Consider the following 19885-nt stretch of genomic DNA (forward strand, 5'->3'; position numbering starts at 1 on the left):
GAGAGACCAGACTGTGAGAAAATACCCTTATCCCAAGGACAAACCTTTGCTCTGACATTGGAGAGAATACACAAATAAACTTGCCAAGTAAATTACTTTCCTTCCCTAATTCATGATCTCTTGCTCTAGTGCTAAAGCCACTATTTTTTTTTAATGAGTTGGTAGGTAAATATGGAGCTAGATTGAGAGAATTAGTTCATGCTTGTACTTTTTCAATATTGTGAGTGAAATGAAGATACAGATAGCAATTTGAATCTAATTTGCAGGCTTGCATGGATGAAAAGTCACAGAGGGAAGCTGAGATGCACCAGGATGTTGGGGGTGGAAGGCATGGCGACAGTGACAAAACCAGCTGACACAGAGCAGAGGCCTCTTCAGTAAGCACAGCAAAACCAAAATATGATCAACTCAAGACAGAACAGTTTTCTCCCTGTAGTTACATGCAGTACAATAGTAAGGAAAATATAGATCTAAGGCCAAAGCCACTGATGATCCTTTCTGACCTCCCAGTCATCACCATATGGATCCTAAGAAAATTAACATAAAGTTAGAGTCCTACAATGCATTTAAGCTGAAAGAGACATTGGAGTTGAACATTCTCACTGCACAGAGGACAAAAATCAAATCCAGGGAGGCAAGTACTATCTCCTGAAGGAGCCTGCAGATAATTTAACATCCCAGACCCCTGCTCTTGTCATGAGTGTAGACCAACACTGCTGTTTAAAAACAAAGAGATCAATATGTGAAATGGCATGAGTGGAGTGGTTATGTGTCTACAGTTGATTGGCTTGAATTCCTGAAATAGATGTCATCATCCGTAACTGAAAATTTTTATTTTGAGATGAAGCAGATTCAAAATAGAAACCCCTCCCAGATAGTATCCCCCAAGTTCCTAAATTAAAATAAGAAAACACACACCGTGACTCAGGAGAATACAATAGGACCAGCAGAGAGCCAGCTAAAAGGAAGTAAAACGGGGGTTTGGGGGTGAAAGTAAGGGCTGCAAGGGAGTTTCCTGAGTCATTCAGCTGCCAATATCAGACAGTATCAAATCTTAAAATTAGAGGAACCCTTATTCAGATAAATTGATAATTTTGAACCAAGGCTTATGTCACATGTTAGGTTTGTTTAATTCGGTCATTAAACTGTACAATTCACACTATTTTGTACTTATATCCTTCTTTTCTTTGTCATGTATATATTTTTCATCATATAGCATAAAATGGAAAACATTTGAGTCATTATTAATAAAGTCATTTACTGTTTATTATTCTTCAAAAATACATTAATAGTAAATTGTGGGCTTACAGGTGGCTCCGAGGTAAAGACTCCACCTGCAATGCAGGAGACACAGGATACATGGGAACCCACTCCAGTATTCTTGCCCAGAGAATCCCATGGACAGAGGAGCCTGGTGGGCTACAGTCCATAGGGTTGCAAAGAATCAGACACGACTGAAGCAAGTGAGCACACACACAGTCATACATAACACATGGCACATTTTTGCTCTGATATTCATATCTGATGCCATTTGCTCTACACAACAGGATATGTAAAGAGAACACATAGCACAGACTGCCTTTCTAATAGGTACACTGATACTATCTGGCAACTTAAGATCATTTTCTGGTTCATGTTAGTGAACAAGAAACAATTATTAGCAAATTTACTTATAACAAATTTGTAGAATTCAGTAATAAATGGTGATTATTTGAGAGAGGTTGTGATTTCATGAAAATTGTCCTCATATGGATAAGTAGAGGAAAGAAAGTGAAAATGAAAGTCACTCAGTCATGTCTGACTCTTTGCGACCCCTATAGTCCATGGAATTCTCCAGGCCAGAATACTGGAGTGGGTAGCCTTTCCCTTCTCCAGGGGATCCGCCCAATCCAGGGATCAAACCTAGGTCTCCCACATTGCAGGCTGAAGCTATGCAATTCATGTGAGCTTAGAAAGTTCACGAATATACTTTCTAAATAACAGAAAGAAGTTAAGCAACAGTTCCAACAGACCTATTGTACTGTTGGCAATTTTGCAAACTATGAAAGTAATTCTCATTTCACCTTTGCTCCCAACCTAATCAAAGCTAACTTTAAGCTTTTAATTATTATTTTCATTGTTTAGTAGCTAAACCATGTCTGACTCTTTTGTGACCCCATGGACTGTAGCCCACCAGGCTTCTCTGTCCATGGGATTTCCCAGGCAAGAATACTTGAATGGGTTGCCATTTCCTTCTCCAGGGAATCTTCCTGACCCAGGGAACAAATACATATCTCCTGCATTGCAAATGGATTCTTTACCACTGAGCCACCAGGGAGGATTTTATTTATGCCTGTAGATGAATGTTGTTGGCACCCCACTCCAGTACTCTTGCCTAGAAAATCCCATAGACGGAGGAGCCTGGTAGGCTGCAGTCCATGGGGTCACTAGAGTCGGACATGACTGAGCGACTTCACTTTCACTTTTCACTTTCATGCATTGGAAAAGGAAATGGCAACCCACTCCAGTGTTCTTGCCTGGAGAATCCCAGGGATGGGAAGCCTGGTGGGCTGCCGTCTATGGGGTCGCACAGAGTCGAACACGACTAAAGCGACATAGCAGCAGCAGCAGCAGCAGATGAATGTTGAGGATCCTTGGCTAGTATGCTTGGTTTAAATTCCTTTGTGTTATTTAATTCTTGATTTGGATCTGCTGAGAGGGTATTTTCACTACATAAGCATTGAGAAAACTTACTGTTGTAGAATTTAGAAGCTTAGTAAAACTTTAGAATGGGCTTATGTGCCCAGATTGGAATTTTGGATTGTCAAAGGGAAGGTATTCAAATTATGATGGGAAGGATAGGCTCAGCCAAGGCTGAAGCCAGAGACAGAGGCAATGAGAAAAATCAACTTGAAATTGAAATCCAGTTATACATCCTGGTCAATGACATTTCATGATACCAGCTTGATCAACATTATCAATAGTTTATTACAATATCTAACATAAGTGTCTTCACTGTTATGGAGTCTCCACTTATCAGTCTCCATACTCCTCGGGTCCTCTGCCATACCCCACCTTTCCCATACTCCATAGATAGCTTTTTGAAAGTTTCCCAAACACCCAGTTCCCCGACATCCACAAAACTAATGGAATCTACTCTGATCCTTAACTCTTCTCTCCTTTTCGCAATACTAAGTCTGGGGTTGTTCTCTCATATAGCCCATATACCATTCTTTTCTGCTTTTTAAGCTCTTGCTGGAGAACTCTTGCCTGGAAAATCCCATGGACGGAGGAGCCTGGTAGACTGCAGTCCATGGGTTCGCGAAGAGTCGGACACGACTAAGCGACTTCCCTTTCACTTTTCACTTTCCTGCATTGGAGAAGGAAATGGCAACCCACTCCAGTGTTCTTGCCTGGAGAATCCCAGGGACAGGGGAGCCTGGTGGGCTGCCGTCTATGGGGTCGCACAGAGTCGGACACGACTGAAGCAACTTAGCGGCAGCAGTAGCAGCAAGCTCTTGCTTCACCAATGGAATTCATTGTTCTTAATTGTTTAGACCCACAATCACTAGGATTTTCTTCTTTTCAACTTGTCATCCTTTTTTTAAGCATCTAAACAAAATATTTTTGAAGACTTCCCTAATCTTTCTTTGAAATCATCTTTCCTTTTTTCCCTTTGCTTTACCATTGAGATACAAAATAGGAGTCTGTCTATTTTGTTGCTCTTATCTATCCAAACCCTGACCATGTACAATACTACATTTAATGATTTCTCATTTTCTGGCTTTTATATTCAACTTCCATTTTATTACCATTTTCTTGAACACGATTCTTATTTTTTGTATTTAACCTCAACATGTGAGAATTTTATTTGGGTTCTGTAAATCCACTGAGTCTTTTCAAGTAGCCATTTAAAGGTTTGTTTTCAGTTGAGTAAGAGTCTGTAGTTTATAGTAAGAAAAATGAAGCTAACTATAGTCAGCTCTTGAAAACTTGGTTATCAAACTTGGAATTATATTTAAACAGAAATTAAACTTTATTCAAGTGGCTCCCAATCTTTATTTTAAAACAGTTTGGAAATCTGAGGGTGTACTAGGCATTGTGCCAAAAATATTGACAATTTACCCCATTCCATCTCACAGTTCCTGTCCCCCAACATTCCTCTTTTGAGTGTTTCTGTAGTTTAGACACTTTATCTTCCCTCCCTTTTCCCTTAGACAGGCCCATGCCAGTGTGACGTTCTGCTTTGTGCACCGTCATTTGTTATTTTAATAACAATACGAAAAAGAAAACACAACACGTAGCAAATTGAGTCAAGCGATCACCTTTCAGCTTTATAGTGGGCTTTGAAAGAACCAAACAAGGGAAGAGCCAGAGGCAGGCTGCTCACAAGTTACATTCCTAAATGCAGACACAGAACTGAGGATGTTTTATTATGCAGAGCAGACTCTGAGAGGCTGCCTACAAATGAGTCTTTCCTTGGAACACTCGGACAAAATGTTTCCATTCCGATAGCCAAGCATGAACCAGAGTGGAGGGGGACTGAGAGACGCATAGACGTCATACCCAGAGTAAGGGTGGGAAGTACACCATGGCACACTGGAGAGGTCCTCCTCGGCAGGTTGGGTTGAGCCGTCTCATTCCCCAAAGACTGTCCGTGCAATGGGTCCTAACCCCTCATCTTGCTATTGGAGGTCAGCTCTAACCTATTCATGACCTCTGGATTTTAAGATGATGAGGCTGTGTCTGCTGTCTGTGGAATAGTATTTCTAAATAAATGCTTTGTATAAAGTAACCATAACATAAATAAAGATTCTTATTTCTGGCCAGTCCCTGGTGGCTCAGGTGGTAAAGCGTCTGCCTGCAATGCAGGAGACCCGGGTTCAATTCCTGGGTTGGGAAGATCCCCTGGAGAAGGAAATGGCAACCCACTCCAGTACTCTTGCCTGGAAAATTCTATGGACAGAGGAGACTGGTAGGCTACAGTCCAAGGGGTCGCAAAGAGTTGGACACGACTGAGCAACTTCACTTTATTTCTGGCCAGTCATGGGAGACGAATAGCATGACACTGGAGATTAAGGAATTGGCCCCTCGTGATCATCCCTCAGACAACCTGTGCTATCTCTTACTTGGGATACTCACTGAAGAAAAGATGGATGAGGGACAGAGTGAATAAACACTTAAGAACTCACAAGAAATAGCATGGATAAACAATAAAAGGCCTAGAAAAACTCAAGAAAACTAGCATTTGGCAGAATGAATACTCTGTTTTGTTGTTAGAAAGTATTCTCATTCAATTAGCAGAACTGCTGAGTTAAATTTTAAAAATAGTTTGGTTTTTTTTTCAAACAGCATTTAGAGAATGTGGTAAATGTAAGTCACAGATTCATTTTATACATATTCACAAAGCATATGACCATGTTGCTCTACACATTTAAGTTCAGACAGCTAGAAACTAGCAGACACAGTTTTCAGCCTCAAGTTTATCTGCTGCATCCAGAAGCCCATCATGGTTATCTGAGTATAAAAGCTACAAAGAGAAAAGCTAGACCCACCCTGACGGAGCAAGGAGGCCAGCCCTCCGCCAGCACATCTCCTCGAGGGATATCTAGGCCCGGAGGGTCTTTGCTGCTCTCTCCCTCAAGAGGAAGTGACACTTATGAGAAAATTTCCTCAGACGATTAGCATTTTCAGAGCAGAGACATTCTTTCACTTGTTCTTCAAGGGATCAATATCCATTCTTCTTCAGTGAAGGCACTGACAACTGGCACATACTTGGTTAAATGAAGGAATCGAGGGCAGCTTCTCATAGCTTCCTGTTTCCACTGATTTTACAATGTTTCAGAAATGAGTTAATTACCTACCGAACCCTCTTCTAACATGTTCTCTTAAAGGTCCAACTATGTGTAATCCTACCTTAGCAGATGGCACAAACTAAAACAGCTTTGCTGATGGTACAATTGTGCTTGAAGGACAGAGCATCCTGCCTAGCAGATTTATGCATGAGTCTCAATCCATTTGCAGTTTATTTGACAATCTTCCCTTCTCATGCATTATTTAGGTCCAGGCATTGTATGTAAATACCACTATAACATATACCGCTCAAAGTTAACTACTTTTTCCACTAACATAGTAGGGATAAAGGCGTATAAATTGTGTTGAGGGTAATGATTAGCCAAGATGGTATAGTTTGAGAAAACAGGTGTTATTTTTTGTCACAGCCTTCATACTGGGTTTGGTCAATATGGAAATTGCTTCTTGGGGAAAAGAAATGGTTAGGCCCTGTAATTCTAGCTCCCTCTGAACGAGACTTTTGATTTTTCAGTGTTTGGGGAGTCTGAAGGTGAGGAGTTCAGTTCAGTCACTCAGTCTGACTCTTTGCGACCTCATGGACTGCAGCACGCCACGCTTCCCTGTCCATCACCAACTCCCAGAGCTTGATCAAATTCATGTCCATCAAGTCAGTGATACCATCTCATCCTCCATCATCCCCTTCTCCTGCCTTCTGTCTTTCCCAGCATCAGGGTCTTTTTCAATGAGTCAGTTCTTTGCAACATTTTTGGCCAAAGTATTGGAGCTTCAGCTTTAGCATCAGTCCTTCCAATGAATATTCAGGATTGATTTCCTTTAGGATTGACTAGTTTGATCTCTTTTCTATCCAAGGGACTCTCAAGAGTCTTCTCCAACACCACAGTTTAAAAGCATCAATTCTTTGGCATTCAGCTTTATATATGGTCCAACTCTCACAGCCATGCATGACTACTGCAAAAACCATAGCTTTGACTATATGGACATTTGTCGGCAAAGTAATGTCTGTGCTTTTTAATATGCTGTCTAGGTTTGTCATAGCTTTTCTTCCAAGGAGCAAGTATCTTAATTTCAAGGCTGAGGTCACCATCTACAGTGATTTTGAGCCCAAGAAAATAAAGTCTCTCACTTTTTCCATTGTTAACCCATCTATTTGCCATGAAGGGTTGGAACCAGATGCTGTGATCTTCATTTTTTGAATGTTGAGTTTTAAGCCAACTTTTCACTCTCTTCATTCACTTTCATCAACAGGCTCTTTGCTTTCTGCCATAAGGGTGGTGTCATCTGCATATCTGAGGTTATTGATATTTTCCCTGGGAATCTTTATTCTAGCTTATGCTTCATCCAGCCTGGAATTTTACATGATGTACTCTGCATAGAAGCTAAATAAGCAGGGTGACAATATACAGTCTTGGCATACTCCTTTCCCAGTTTGGAACCAGTTGGTTGTTCCATGTCCGGTTCTAACTGTTACCTCTTGACCTGCATTCAGGTTTCTCAGAAGGCAGTTAAGGTGGTCTGGTATTCCCATCTCTTTAAGAATTTTCCACGGTTTGTTGTGATCCACAAAGTCAAAGGCTTTAGCGTAATCAATGAAGTGGAGGTAGATGTTTTTCTGAAATTATCTTGCTTTTTCTATGATCCAACAGATGTTGGCAATTTGATTTCTGGTTCCTCTGCCTTTTCTAAATCCAGCTTGAACATTTAAAAGTTCTCAGTTCACATAGTGTTGAAGCCTATCTTGAAGAATTGGGAGTTAGGGAATTTAAATATATAGTTGGGCTTGAACTTATGGTGTTGGGAGAAGAAAGGGGGTGGGATTGGGGGAATAGAGAGTTAAGACCGCATGTGATGACCTATGTGACACATGTATCGCATATAGTAAATTATGTCATGATTTAGCCTGTAGTTATCACGAACAAAGTGGTTTCATTTTAATCAGGTAGGAGAATTGACTGTCCTGATTTACCACATAAAGTTCTTCATTCTCTCTGGCCAATTTGCTTTATTTTAACTCTAAATTAGTGCTTTGGATACAAAAAATCCTTGCCGAGTTGATGTAGCTTTTTATGTTTCCTCATCTCAATTGGCATTAGATCATTTAGTAAAGACTTTAATCTGCTTCATGCTCTCATTTTTCACATTTTAGTGGGATAATACTGTGGTCATTTTGATCCGTTCTAGAAATAGGCTGCAATCAGACTCTGAGGAAACAATCATTTTATATTTCGATTGGAAACAATAAAAATAGTTGCTGCCCATTACTCTGTATACTTCGTTACTACTTTATTTTTACAGCTTTATTGAATCTGGTGTGAATCATCAGTATATGAGGCCTGTGTCATTTCTGTCATTGAAAAGTTAGAAAACTCAAAAGTCAACTTTTTGGAGTCCTTTGTTCTCTTGGACTCTATCTGTTCTAGGTTTTAGTACCAGAGGAATGATGGTGTCAGTTAAGCTTACACTGTGGGTGCATTTGTCTTCGGAGGTTATAGCCAAGAAAATTTTGTCTGTAAAATACAATCCACTTACCTTTACTTTTCATATGTGCATTTTTATGAAAAGAGCAATGCATGCATTAACTTTTTTTTTTCTTTCCATAAGCAGTGCAACCTTAAGCAGAGATATGCTTAAAATAAATACTAGATTCCTAAATACAACCAAGTGTCCTTTTCTCCACTTACCTTTTATACGTGTCTTATCTAAATTTGCATTTTATTTATAGTCAGAAGAAATTTCACTTCTTCCTGTACCTCCTAATCCTTTCTAATCCCATTTATCTTAACAATTCCAGTTTGTTCTTCAGAGGAAACTATTAACTTACTTTTTAACTTCTCTGAGCCTAAACTGATTGTCATTCCTCTCTTCAAAGCTGTCCTTGAGTTCTGTCCAAAGTTCCACGTTGCCCTGTGCTGTGCTCAGTCTCAGCTTTCAACAGAAGGCACGTGCACCATTGAAAAGAGTCTCTGAAGGGATGTATTGTTTGAAATTGCTCAGCTTCTCTAGGACAACAGCTTTCAATCTAGAATCTTCTATCAGAGTCATAACAAGCCTCAATCCCTCTGAAAATCTGATTCGCATGTTTAATTCAAGCAATGAATTAACTAATTTAGAGTTATTAAACCAGCAGCCTGCCGACTAGGAAAAGACAAAACAAAATACAGAAAGCCGACTACACAAATTTCCAGCTTCTCAAGATGGTAAGAAAGACACAGGCATCAATTCAAATACAGCTGCCTAATCATATACAACTTTCAGTAGCTCTTCAAGAATTGCTTCCATTTTTCCTTTTACTTCTTGTCCTTGTGAAGACATAACAACCTTTAGAGAGAGGGCTTTCTCCACTTTCGCTAAAGTTTGGTTTAGAACACACTATTTTGTCTGCCGTATTTACCGAATGATGTTGATCATCAATGTTGAAGTTCAGTCAAATTCCTGGTACAGAAAAGGATGGGGGCTGGAGTACTTATTCAGATGGAATTTCATTTTAAAAAGTCAACAGGATGATATATTCCAAATTGTGCTTTGTTTATAATTATCTAGACTGCTTTTTCCTTTTGGCAGGAGGTGTGTTGTGTTAAAAAAAAAAAAAAAGATAACTAAAAGGAGGCATAGACGTAGAAACAAGGACAAGACTACTAGTTAAATCATTGTTAGCTCTCTTTCCCTCTTAGTCATGACATTTTTCTAGAGTAAGTGCTGTTTAGAATGTGTTTTGAAGAAGACAGGAGATAGCTTGGCAAACAGGGAATGGAAGTTTGTTCCAGCATCACTAAGAATAGTATTATTTTTGACAGGCAGCCAAAACTGCAAACATGTTTACATTGTAATAAGGACTTAGAAATTCTTTAAGATTTTCACACTGAAAAAACTCATGAATTCTTTTGTATTTGTACTAATGTGGGGATCAAATTGCTGTTTCAGCTACTTTCATGCTTATTTACCATTTGCTTTTACATTTTTTTTTCCTTTTTTCAAATGAAAGTTCAACTTGCATTCAGTGAAGTGCATAAACCTTAAGGCTTGATAAATGCAATGTTTTAAGTGAGACTTTCTTTTTAAAAATGTTTTACGTAATGCATATCCGGTAAAGTCGGCAATACTGTGCTGCAATTTTCTAAATGAGAAAAACTCTACACATTGCTTTCAGAATACTTTCAACACATCTTTTCAGATATAATTAAAAGCTCAGTGTAGGTGAGCCACTGGCTAAGTTTTATTTTCTCTTTCTGAACCTGCAGGTGGTCAGGCCTAATGCACTGGGGTAGATGTCCACCAAAGTACATTGTACTTTCCTGAGAAATATTATGTACAATCTTGAGAACACAGTAAAAAAAAAAAAAAAGTCACGCAAAGCAAATGGTGAAGGAAAAGAAAAAAGAGAAGTAAAAGGGAAATCAAAATATTAGGAAAGGTTTCCAGGAAGCCTTCTGTAATTTACTACATGGATTCTTAGCCCTGACACTTGTCATTGTTTTAATCCAGGGTTGTTTTACATAACTGGATATTTCATCAGCATTTTGTGTGTCCTCTAGATTATGAACTCTTTGTGGATAAGAATGTGTTCTATTTTTTTGTTTCATCACTCATTACTCCTTCACTGCGATCCTCCACAGCCCTTGAAGGCAAATGAAGATCTGTTCATAACAGAAATTCAGTAAGATGTTTTAGAATCAAGAAAGAAACAGAGAAAGCTCTGGTTTCCTAGCAGGGTTGCCATCACTCTCTAAGGCCACGACTCCCAGTATAGCTGCTCATGTAGTGAGATTCAGGAGCTCCTAAAAAGCTCTCAATATGTGTATTGACTGCTGATGTGTCACTTGAAAGAAAACCCGATTAAAGGGAAAGAAGTGGAAATTTACTGTACTTCTCCCTGATGCCAAAAAAGTACCAGAGTATGGAATGTCAGTATTATCAGCTAGTAGAGCTGCACTGTCTCTGGAAAAAACTCTTCTTTTCCTGTAAGTAAAATTGAAAGACTTTCAAGATTCATAAGCATCATCACAGTATCCGCAAATTTTATCATCTATTGCATCAGTATCAAAACCCTGTATGTTGAAACCTTTCTTTAGAGAAAAGGGACTTTGTTTCCCAAGACTTCCTTAAAAAGTCTCTCCCCAATTCTCTTTTCATTATTTTTCTCTCTAACACCATCTTTAGCCAGTGTGATTGTTCACTGATGTATAAATAATTTCAGGCCTATTAAATTGCTATCCCAAAGGTTTTAAACATTAGTGGGACTAATGGAAAGTGTGGAAGATCTAAAACAGAGTATATACTATATACTTCAGGCATTTCACAAGATATACTGTGAATAGAAGTTGAATAAGCCGGGTGACAATATACAGCCTTAAGGTACTCCTTTCCTGATTTGGAACCAATCTGTTGTTCCGTGTCCAGTTCTAACTGTTGCTTCTTGACCTGCATATGGGTTTCTCAGGAGGCAGGTAAGGTGGTCTGGTATTCCCATCTCCTGAAGAATTTTCCAGTTTGTTGTGATCCACAGAGTCAAAGGCTTTAGCGTAGTCAATAAAGCAGAAGTAGATGTTTTTCTGGAACTCTCTTGCTTTTTCAGTGATCCAACAGATGTTGGCAATTTGATCTCTGGTTCCTCTGCCTCTTCTAAATCCTTTTCTAAATCTAACTGGTGATAACATGGTATTATATTAGCATTTCGTTCTTAAGGCAGTGAAGAGATAATCAGTTTAAATAGTTTAAATAGTCTCCTTGAATCCCGGGTGGCTCAGAGTAAAGAATCCACTTGCCAATGCAGGAGACACAGGTTTGATCCCTGGGTCAAGAAGATACCCTGGAGAAGGAAATTGCAACTTATTCCTGTATTCTAGCCTGGAAAGTCCCATGGTCAGGGGAGCCTGGCAGGCTACAGTCCATGGGGTCATAAGAGTCAGAAATGACTTACTAAACAAAAACAACTCCTAGACTATCTACTAGTTCCTTGTTCCTGGTATAGTCTTGTTTCTGATGAGAGTCTGATATTTTATCATCCTTATATTTGTTCATATCTTTTAATAATAGTGGTTATTTTGTATTGACAGCTAGATATCTAGGCATAATATTGTCAAATGAAATGAAAGTCGCTCAAATAGTGTCCAACTTTTTGTGATCCCATGAACTATACAGTCCATGGAATTCTCCAGGCCAGAATACTGGAGTGGGTAGCCATTCCCTTCTCCAGGGGATCTTCTCAACTCAGAGACTGAACCCAGGTCTCCCACATTGCAGGCATATTCTTCACTAGCTGAGCCACCAGGTAAGCCCAATATTGTCAAAGTCAACTTTTAATTCTCTCTGGATGGATTGTGGTGTTCAGCCCTCATGTACACAATTTAAGGGGCTTCCCTGGTGGCTCAGCAGTAAAGAATCTACCTGCACTGTAGGAGCTGCAGGAGATGGGGGTTTGATTTCTGGGTCGGGAAGGTCCCCTGGAGGAGGGCATGGCCACCCACTCCAGTATTCTTGCCTGAAGAATCCCATGGACAGAGGAGCCTGGTAGGCTACAGTCCATGGGATCGCAAAGAGTCAGACACAACTGAACCAACTTAGCAAGCACACGTGCACACTTGCAATTTAAAAAGCTAAAATGGGCCTTATTACACACTCACTTGAGGGAATTTCAGGCCACACTAACTACTGAAGCTGATGTATTTATCCCGTGTTTGCTCAGTAATTAGGCCGCTTCTTAGAGATCAATGTCTGAAAGAAAGGGACAATGAAAACCCAGAAAGCTTTGCCATTTTTGGTAATGTGTTTAAATAGCAGAAGAAATTAGAAATCTATGAAAAGTATATATGTTAAGATTACATTTTAAAAGTTAAATAAGTATGTGAGTGAAGTCGCTCAGTCACATCTGACTCTTTGCTACCCCATTGCCTGTAGCCCACCAGGCTCCTCCGTCCATGGGATTCTCCAGGAAAGAATAGTGGAGTGGGTTGCCATTTCCTTCTCCAGGGGATCTTCCTGACCCAGGGATCGAACCCAGGTCTCTCGCATTGCGGGCAGATGCTTTAACCTCTGAGCCACCAGGGAAGCCCTAAATAAGTATAAACAATTGTAAATTCAAGTTTATGTGAATTCTTGTTCTGAAATTTTTTATGCATTTTTATGCATTGCGTATTTTCTTTACCTGGATTCCACTTGTTGTCAATCACAGGCTCCATTTTTTCCAACTTTTAAAATTCTTCTAGGAGGCTTTTTAAATAAATCAGCCTCACTTTCCTGGTACGACATAGTGAAAGAATGTGACCATAGGAGATACCAAAATTTGAACCTTGGCCCTAGTACTTACCAGCTCTGATCATTGTCAGATGTAAAGCTGGAAAAGATGACTATTGTTTTCAGAGTATTGTGAGAATTAAATAAAATAATGTGCAGAAAATTTTAGTGCTTAGGTTGCTCATATATTAATAAGCTTCTTGTTAGCTTATCACATTGTGGATACATCTATGGAAGTAATCATTACATATCAGGCATCTTGCCTGACAAGCACAGTGTGGGAAAAACCCCATTTATTTAATAAAATTTCCACTGCATATCCAAATATACATTAGAAATTTTTAAAAAATCATTTAAATTAGCGTTTTCTCTGTAAGAGTTCCAAAAGATTGTCAGTGTTAGAACTTCTACGTAATTGGCATGAAAACTTTTGTGAGTAGTTATATATCAGTTTACCTGGTGATATGTTTTTATGATGATGCACTTAAAAAATGCTCTAGACCTTAAATATCATGTAGTTTCATGTGCAGAATCTCGCTTAATAACTGTTTATCTTATTGTGAACATCTATCCAAAGTCACAGTATTGGCCTGGACATGATAATCCTCTGTTGTCTAAGCCAACGACCCAACTTAAACTTGGATCAGTTATGGCAGGTCAAAGTGATAAATCTGGGGGCTCACACTGGTGCCTCATAGCTCAGTTGGTAAAGAATCTGCCTGCAATGCAGGAGACCCCAGTTCGATTCCTGGGTCAGCAAGATTCGCTGGAGAAGGGATAGGCTACCCACTCCAGTATTCTTGGGCTTCCTTTTTGGCTCAGCTGGTAAAGAATCCACCTGCAGTGCGGGAGACCTGGATTTGATCCCTGGGTTGGGAAGATCCCCTGGAGAAGGGAAAGGCTACTACCCACTCCAGTATTCTGGCCTGGAGAACTCCATGGACTGTGGGACACAACTGAGCTACTTTCACTTTCGCCTTCACACTGGCCAAAGGTAAATCCCAGACAAACAAGGAATATTTGTAGCTGAGGCTACAGCCAGGTTCTCTGGGTTTGAACGTCGGTTTAATTCTTAATTATTTGATCTTTAGTTCAATATTTATGAAAAGATGTATAATAAAAATAATAATTATCTTAGGAGTTTCTGTGAAGAGTAATCATGCTGAATTTAATATGACTAATAACAATATCATTGATAATGATAATTTAGTATTACCAGTACCACTATAACCTACTTCTCCTCTCTCTCAATCTATTCCACACACACACACACACAATTTTCTGTTAACTATTAAAAAATGTGTTTAATTTAAACTCATTTAACAATTGTAAATATTAATAGTGTTTATTTAATGTTTAACATTTATAGATCAGAATTCAGAGACATTGTCTCACTTGACCTTTACCACAAGTCTAGAAGAAAAATAGGGTTGCTATTATTCTTGTTTGAGGAAAAAAAAGCACATAGCTAATAAGAGCAGAGATTAGCACCCACAGCTTTGCCAAGATAATATTAAACCGTGCTACATTCCTCACTGCTACGTATGAGGACTCAAGTAGTGAAGCAGCTAAGGACAGAAATTTTCTTCTCCTAAGTTTTGTAGTACTTTCAGAACTTAGTCATAAACTAACATAGTAAAATGCAAATGGATTACTATATGTTTGCCATAGTAAGATATGGAGCCCTTTAAAAGTCTTCTTCATTGTTTAGTCTGTTGTGATAATGTTACTTCATCAATGATATAAAAACTGTTGCTTTAATAAAATCTTATGACGCCCCATCAGAGGTAAAAACTTTTACAGAAATGTAAATAACAGAAATGCCTAGAGCTTTACAAAAAAAGAAAGCTGTTTTCTTTCATGGAAAAGAAGCAGTACTTGCTAGCTTGTGTATTATGTGGGGAGAAAGGAATGCCGTTCTTCAAATACTTGTGCTTGCTTCTGAGTGAAATGTTTTCCATTTTTACATATAGCATTAGTGCATGCTCAGTTACTCAGTCCACAGAAGGCAATGGCACCCCACTCCAGTACTCTTGCCTGGAAAATCCCATGGACGGAGGAGCCTGGTGGGCTGCAGTCCATAGAGTTGCTAAGAGTTGGATACTTTTCACTTTCATGCATTGGAGAAGGAAATGGCAACCCACTCCAGTGTTCTTGCCTGGAGAATCCCAGGGACGGGGGAGCCTGGTGAGCTGCTGTCTCTGAGGTCACACAGAGTTGGACAGGACTGAAGGGACGCAGCAGCAGCAGTCACTTAGTCATGTCCAACTTCTTGCACCCTCATGGACTACAGCCCATCAGGCTCCTCTGTCCATGGAATTTTCCAGGCAAGAATACTGGAGTGGGTCATAAACAAGCAAATAACTCTGGAAGTTTAGAGGATATGATAGCAACTAAGTATGCTAACACTGTATAAATTTACTATGTTCTACCTGGGTAAGCATTCCAGGACACACAAGTGGAATTTGTCTTAGTATCCTTTATTGGATAAAGGATAGTTCTCAAGATGGGACAGAAACAGTATCCAACCAAAGGGTAAAGACATTGAATTGAGTTGCAGACATTTACTCACTGGCCTTGAAAATGAGACAATTTGCTAATCTCTTCTTATAGCCTGAGTTTACTTCTAAGGATAAAGGGGAGGATAAGACCTGTCCTGCAATTTTATATGTTTATATGTTAATACTAAGTGAGATAACATGTTTAGAACCCTAGCATTATTTTTTTTATCAATGTTATATTTTTTTAGTTGAAAATGTAAAGCATGCTCATGGTAAACAACAGAGGAGAGAACAAATTACCAAATAAACAATATGAAAAAGGTAGAGTGAGAATCTTGCAGCTTTACATTATTATAAAGTTTTAGAATGATAATAGATATTGTTATTAGCACAAGTTATGGCAAGAAAGAAATCCCTTATTCATTCTTATAGTTTCTTATTTCCATAAAATAAGAGATCAAGCTAGTTTATTTTTAAGTATTTATATATATATATATATATATATATATATATATATATATATATATATATATATATATATATATATAAAATTCTCCAGAGGAAGTCACCAGAGGAAGCCACCCAAAATATTCTAAGTAAAACAAATATTGCTCTATGTTTTATTAGAATGAATGTGAAGAATAAAGTGTCAAAAAAGATACTGGGACAATAAATATTTGTTACTTTTCAATCAGAGTATTAAAAAAATGAACATTTTGAAATGTACATATAACTCATTTCCAAAAATGTCCATGAATTTATCTAATGAATAGACAAAAGCAAGTTTATAAACAAGTCAGAATTCTGATCTTACTGTTATATTATCTAATAAGGACTCATTAGAATAATGATTGGATTAGTTAAATTATTTTGTTCAAGTAAATTACATGAATAAACAACTGTATGAATAATGACCAAAAGCAGTGCTATTGAAACAATTCCACTGATTAGGTAAACAGGGGTTGAATTAACAATAACAGTTGTTGATCCTATATTAATTCAACAAACACTTTGAGCACCAGTTATGTTTGAGGCAGTGAGTTGGATAGTAGAGCTACAAAGACTCAGAAGTCAGAATTCACTGTTTTCTTAGCGACAAAGAAAAATAATTAGATGGTGTATCAGCCGGTGCCGTAAGGGTCGAAGGTATATACAGGGATCTGTAAAAATTGAAACCCAAAAGGCTACTAACTGTATGAAACAAAGTACTCAGCCTTTCTAGTAATCAGAGAAATAGAAATTAAGAGAAAAACAAACAAACAAACTACATGTTGGCTTTCTGGGATTGGCAAATATTAGGACGCTGCATAATAACAATTGCTTAAAGCTTATTAAGAAATGGAACTTACCTGGTCAGAGTAGGATCCCCTGCAGCTATCCAAGAGAATAATATGACTTAGTCAGAAGAAAGCTTATACCCATTCCTTTGTCCAGTGCCTTGGTCCCTAACTTAGGCTTATATGATAGTGAAATTTGCAACTCAAGTCCATGACACAATAGGAAAATTTTAATTTCAGCACTATTTCAAGCAGTTTGAGGTTGCAACCTGCACGCCCATCATTAGAGAAATGTAAAAGAAAAGATGCTATTATTTACTTACTATGGAATTAGGAGCAATCCATTTGAAATATCTGGAGCAACATTAAAACATGATATTGAGTGAAAAATAAAAAGAAACAAAACAACATCTAGAACACAGTATCATTTAGTAAACTAAGATAATAAGGGGAGAAATGTATATTTTCTAGAGTTGCATATCTAGCCAAAGAAATAGTACAAGCAACGTGAACAATTTTGAACAAGTTCTAAAGGAGAAAAGGAGAAATGGGATGTGAGAAATAGAAATGAAAAGAAGGAAAACATTGATAAAATTAAAATGAGGACCTTGCAGAGACTGATGAGGATGTTGGGTAAAGTCTAAAGAATATAATCAACTGAGCTTTCCACTTGACATTCAAATAGCTCTAGACAAATAGGCGAATAACAGTAACAACAGAATAAAATGATATGAAGCATGATATGGAAGCAGAGATGGGGAAAAACACAACTATTAATAGTCCAAGAGCCATCAAAAGGGTTTCATAGAGTTGATGATGCCTGAAGGCTGAATAGGAGGCAGACACGTGAGAAATGTGAGGCCGTAAAGATAAGGGGATGCGGGGGAGATGCTTTCAAGATAGGAGACCAGGATGGAAAATGACATGAAGACGTTACATACAATGTTGTGTTTAGATAATTTCTCATGCAATTGCCTTTACTGTGGGATATTTAGGGCTTCAAAGGTAGTGCTAGTGGTAAAAATAACCTGCCTGCCAACACAGGAGACATAAGAGATGTGGGTTTGATCCCTGGATTGGGAAGATCACCTGGAGGAGGGCATGGCAACCCACTCCAGTATTCTTGCCTGGAGAATCCCATGGACAGAGGAGCCTAGCGGGCTACAGTCCATAACGTCGCAAAGAGTCAGACACGACTGAAGGGACTTAGCACACACATACACATGTGGGATATTTAGGGGGGTTCTGAGATACTTCTGGAAAGATGCAAGGGGGAAAGACTATAAATTTTATCAAAGACCTAATTATTTTAAGAATTCAAGTAAGTAGGACCTAATATAAGGAAATGGGACTGAAAATGCAAACAAGGTACAATTGCAAAAGATACTTAAGAGGTAGAATTGACAGGTCATGGCTGCAAGAGGTGCGGGGGAGGCAGGAGGCCAGGAGATGGCTCAGATTTTTAACTTGATGGTAATAGGATTCACTAGAAACGAGTAAAGCAAAATATGGAGAATTTCGGAATAAAATGCGGTAAGTTCCATCCCATCAAAACTATTTTCCTTGTTAAACTTTTCAAAGTTTCTCCATGACTTAGAGATTAAATTCAAATTCCTTATGTCTTCCTTAAGAAATTTATGATGAGACCTCTGTCAATGAATTCTTTTAGTGTTTCTAGTTGTATTTTTTTTGCTATAATATTTCTAAATAGACATCCTTGAGTAGCCCTCTTGCACATTTTTATAACTATAGCTGAAATATAAATTCCTATATGTAGTATTCATGAGACAAGTGTTTCTCCATTTAAAATTTTAATACATGTATTTACATTTTCAGAGATATTATATGTTTCCCTCCAAGGAAATTACCCCAATAGTCCAACCAGTAACATCCAATAATTTTAAGAAAGGCAGATGAAGAAATGGTTTCCCATATTTGTGTTTGCATTTTTTCTTAGTCTATATTAATTTGTCTTTGGGTGACTGATTTGGGTGTCTTTGATTTTGGAGGAGACTTAGAATGATGACTTAGCATTAGAATGGTTGGTCAAGGGATGACTAAACCAACTCCTAATGACAACATGCTTGCATTTTTAAATTGTGAGGTTGAATATCTTTTCATATGATTAAATATTAACATTTAATTTATCATTGATCTAACTGTATGTCAATGTTTTAGACTGTTAGTCTTCTCATCTTTCCTTATTTCATTTCACAGCTTTTTATATTAAGGAGATTAGGTAACTTTGTAATCATGTGCTTTTACAAATATTGTTTCCCAATTTTTATTTTTACTCTTCCATGCAAAAATTTCAAGTAATTTATATGATGTTTACATATATTTTTCTTATGGCCTCTGAGTTCTGGGTCTTATTTATTGAGGCCAAACTCCTCCTAAGTCACTGTTTAAAAAAAAATACTTGAAGATAACTTGCTTTCTAAGAATAATCCAATTGTTTAGATGCTATTTGTACTATGAAGGTGCTTAGCTTAGCTTGATTTTCTACATGAGTTTCAGGGAACACCACTGTGCCATCCATATTTATTTTTAAGTAGTGGGACCTGAGTGGAGATTTCTGAATCTCAAAATGACAACAAATAATTTTTCAATAATGCTTACTTTCTGATCCACACAACTGATTGTTGATTTTGTCAACATGAGCTACTTTTTCCTTCAGATGTTGTGTCTCCAGAAATGTGTCATAGCTCATTTGATAAACAACTTTCTTTCCTGTGTCCCTTATGAAAGATTGCTCAATTGTCCCCAGACTTCAGTAGTATTATCTGAAAATGGTGAACGTGTGTTTATTAAACACAATAGGGTTGGGCAACAGAAAGTGCACTCCAGTTTAATAATTGCTTCTTTACCAACCCATCATGCCACCAAAGCATATGCCTCTCAGAGGCAAGGACCTTGTCTTAATCATCAAGGAATACCCAGAGTATAGCACAGTGCTTAATCCAGAGTTGCTTAATAGGAATGTGAGGACAGAGTGAATGAGTGAATGGTTGAACAAACTAAGGTTCATAGTCTTATCTCTATCTAATATGTGACCTTGTATAAATTACTCAGTCTTTCCAGGCTTCA

At 38.1% G+C, this 19885-nt stretch overlaps 1 protein-coding gene and 1 non-coding gene across 2 annotated transcripts in view; both read left to right on the forward strand.

Moving 5' to 3' along the window:
* The window catches only part of CHRM2 (cholinergic receptor muscarinic 2), a 163732-nt gene that overhangs the window by 137367 nt on the left and 6480 nt on the right, over positions 1 to 19885 (forward strand). The gene's annotated exons all lie outside the window — the stretch shown is intronic.
* On the forward strand, positions 4810 to 4881 carry TRNAC-GCA (transfer RNA cysteine (anticodon GCA)). The gene has a single exon. It is a non-coding gene; the product is annotated as a tRNA-Cys (tRNA).

The sequence above is a fragment of the Bos taurus genome, chromosome 4 (assembly GCF_002263795.3).
Source record: "Bos taurus isolate L1 Dominette 01449 registration number 42190680 breed Hereford chromosome 4, ARS-UCD2.0, whole genome shotgun sequence".
In the NCBI taxonomy this organism is placed as follows: domain Eukaryota; kingdom Metazoa; phylum Chordata; class Mammalia; order Artiodactyla; family Bovidae; genus Bos; species Bos taurus.